This window comes from Furipterus horrens, unplaced genomic scaffold, assembly GCF_987537825.1.
Source record: "Furipterus horrens unplaced genomic scaffold, mFurHor1.1.pri manual_scaffold_11, whole genome shotgun sequence".
Lineage (NCBI taxonomy): Eukaryota > Metazoa > Chordata > Mammalia > Chiroptera > Furipteridae > Furipterus > Furipterus horrens.
Genome location: NW_028327181.1, coordinates 32399038 through 32402876, shown reverse-complemented (window position 1 = coordinate 32402876; position 3839 = coordinate 32399038). Strand labels below are relative to the sequence as shown.

The 3839-nt window shown below is 42.8% G+C and overlaps 1 pseudogene; it reads right to left on the bottom strand.

Moving 5' to 3' along the window:
- Window positions 1-571: 571 nt before the first annotated feature.
- LOC149997360 (ubiquitin-fold modifier-conjugating enzyme 1 pseudogene) lies at window positions 572-1096 on the bottom strand (annotated as a pseudogene).
- Window positions 1097-3839: the final 2743 nt, after the last annotated feature.

Below are 3839 nucleotides of genomic sequence, written 5' to 3'. Positions count from 1 at the left end.
GACTTCCATTCAGTTTAATTTCTTATGTTCTGAATTATGGTTATTCTATAGATTAGTTGTAATTTTGATGTGGTTGTGCCAGGAGGTAAGCCATGTTTACCTACACCACCATCTTGAGCAGAAGTCCCCCAGTGCTTCACATCTTTTTTTAATTCTGAATATGTGTTCTCATTGACACTTTCCAGTAATCCTCAAAGAGAGACATGGAAGAGTCCAAGTTCCTTCTTGGAGGAAACACCCCTCCTTGTCACCATGAACAGCTGCCAATCATAGGACACCTTTTTTTTCTTTTTTTTTTTTCACCAGAGGAAGCAGCTTTTATTGATGAGTACCCACTTTCCGTCACCCCCTATCCCTCAGGACTTGGGGAAGGGATACATAATGGCCTTTTGCTTTCCCAGGCTTTCCCCTCCCTATGTAGTCTTAGAAACTGAGTAGCAATACTGTTTTGTTTTGTTTGTTTTTCACCCTCAGTAATGCCTGCTGCAGTTACTTAGTAACAGTTGTGGGTGGAGAAGTGTGAGGGAGGCAGATGAGTAAGGAGCACACAGGAAAGCAGATACAGGGCCTATCAAAGGTCTCTCTGTCCAGCCTCAGTGGCTTGATCCTTCAGTTGTATTTTGCTTTATGCTGAATAACACCTTTCTGAATTAGATCGGGGATTTCTACTGCCAGCCATGGACCCATCCCCAGAGCCATGAGATGAGCTAGTCCAAACTTGGGCACGTTCCTGGTCCACAAAGGCTTAAAGTAATCAGTCAGACATATTTTCCCACCCCTGTAAATCTTGGCTGTGTTTCCATCCAGTTCAGGGACTGCAATTTCTGGAGCAGTAGTAGGATGTGTGATAGGAACGTCAAACTCAATGTCAAACTCATATTCGAGGAGATCGTGGTTGTACCAGTACTTTCCAAAACACCGAGTCCCCTCCTTGTTGGACTCCAGTCGGAACCAACCAGTGTCTGAATTCTTGTTCTCCACATACTGGATAAGAGACTGATACTCCTCCTTGAGTCGCCGCACCCACAACTCTCGATCTCGAGGTCCAGCGTTAGTCTTCAGCACCGGGATCTCATCGGGTGGCCTCATCCGCCATTTTGGATGAGGGCCATGGAACACCTTTTGAGCTCAAGGATGATCACAACACAAGAGTGGACCCAGCAAATTATTCTTGGTGATGTTATAGTTTGACAAAACCACCAGGAACAGCTATTTCAGTCAGTAGTAGCACTGCTAGAAAAAGTTACCAAGTCCTGGTACTGAAATCCCAGAAGATGCCCTTATCCAGTCTTCTCTTGTATTTCAGTGCCTTCTAAACAATATTTGAGTCACATGTTATAGTAGATAGAGCACTGAACTGGGTGTCACCAGCCCTGAGCTCTAGGTCTTTCTCTGCCATTAGTAACTGTGGGAAAACTGGTTCATCTCTCTTAGAGTTTCAGTATCTATTGAATAGGAACGGGTGGTAATTTGTCCTGTGTATTTCATTGGGTTGTTGAGACAGAAACGAAATGATTTCTGCAGTGAGGTTTTGTAAACTACAAACCAAATACAAAACCATAGTATTCCACACCTTCTAGGCAGTAGATCATTTCTCTTTGTGTAAAGGTAAAAAAAAAATTGGTTAGACCAAGCACCCTTCCACGTGGCCAACACCTAGTAAATACAGACTCTTTCTCACACTTACCAGGTTCTCCACTTGCATCCTGAACCTTTTTTGCTTTGGACCTACCTCTGACCTATTGGTGATCTCCATGTTTCCTAGTCTCTAGACATATTCTGTCTGTAGTCTGAAATTCTGCCCCCATAGCTGACATTTGATATTGCTCCTCTAGTACTGCTACCTTTGAACAATGTGTATGGCAGAAACTTTGGCTTTTCTAAATCCTTATGTAGCGAGGCTGGGCCTCTGAACCCAAGGCATAAGCTAGCCACATAGTCAAATGAGGAAGTCTTCCTCCAGTCAGACTTTGACCCATGCCCTCTATTCTCCTTGCTCAGAACAGGAATTTTTAAAAACATTTTCTATTAGTAAATACTAAATCATGATGACAAAATCCAAAAGCAAAACCTGGACGTGATTCATGCTGGGAAGCGCTATTAGCTTTCTCTAGCTATATTATTGTTGCATTTATAATAAGGGAAGTCTCATGAGGTTGAATCGCTATGCCATGTGTCCAGAGCTTAAGTCACCTTTTCCTCTAGAAAAAACTGAATGAAAAGGAACAAGCATAGATTCTATTCTCCTGCCTTGGATAAATATTTCACAGGCAATTGGGAGTGTATTCCCTTCACCTGCACCAAACATTTTCTGAGAAACTTCTTTGGTTTCAAGGGTTTTGTCTTATTTCTGATGGAGCCCACAGAAAGCATCTTCTAGGTCCTGAGAGACAATTCACACGTCAAAGAGAACCATGGGGTATTCTTAGGAGGGTAAAGTCACAATACTTTCTAAGGAAATCTGTGAAAAGTTTGAATGAGGGCTGTGGAAACTTGCTCTGGTTCCAGGGTAATTTGGTTCTGTAAGCCCTATTTGCCAGAGTGGTTGCATCAGATAAATGAGAAAGACAAAGGGATCCCTGGACAAGCAAATGCAGAAGCAGCACTCTGAGACTCCCCACATGCAGCCAGAGTGCACTTCTCCAAGGACCTGCTTACAGTACCGGGCCACCAGCTGCCACAGATGAGTGCCTTCCAGCTCCTCACAGCTGGATTCGCAAACATAAATGGCTCTCTCTAAGACAGTTTGCCAGAAGACAATGTTAAAATGTGATTCAAAACGTATCTATTAAACTAAATGAATTGCACTGTTGAATATAAAGGTACACTTGGCCCAATGCATCACAAGTAGGAGGTACTAGCTCAGTGAATGGAAGAGTTGTCCTTCCTTTCTTTGTCTCTTTTACTTTATTTCGTGCTGAGATGAAGAACAGTTGGGAATATTGTAAAAGCATTTCCCCAGGGAAGGGGGGGCAGGCATCTAGACATTCCATCACATGTGCTCACTTTGTGTTGAGTGGTGCATACACATGCGGGTACCTGAGTTTAATAAGAAAACTACCTGGGGGCACATAGGCAACTGAAGGTATGTATGTGCATACACAAAGCATGCCTCAGAGTATTTTCTTAATATCAATCATGTATATGCTAAATTCAAACTTTAAGACCCTGTAGGAAAATAAAGGGTCTAAAGGACTTTTCTTCATGAAAACAGCCTGGAACTTGAGTTTTAAGCTTTTATGAAATAGATTTGATTGGATTCAAGGTAAGGACTGAATTAGAAGTAAGTCATGGAGCAAACATAACTTCTATTTTTATCAGAAGTGGTTGCTGTCATCTATTCTACTGACATACATTTTAAGTATTGACTTCCTGTTGCTTTAAGTATGAAGCTTACATGCCCAAGAAAATCTCACAGTATAATGAAGGGAGGTTTGTTGTTGCTTACAATGCTTTAAATGTTGTAAATTTTCAACCTGTCTGTTTTTGAAGCTTACATAACCAAAAGCAGGTTTGACTGCCTGCCACTAGGAAAACCAATACTCAGGAGGCAGCTGCTGATGTAAAAGAAAGTTGTTTATTTTCAGGTGCCCGTCACCTGGAAGATGGGGGACTCACGTCTCAAAGCCCATCTCCACATCTCAGTGGAGGCCAAGGTTTTGTGAGGAGGGAGAGGGGAACAGAACAAAGAGACTAGGGGAGGGGGCACAAAGTTCTCCACGTGCAGACAAGCACGGTCCATTCCAATAAGACAAGTGACAGGCCTGCCTGCATCATCCTGGTTTAGTCATCCAGACTCCACATCATCCCGGCTTCACATCATCCTGGCTCCATGGTTG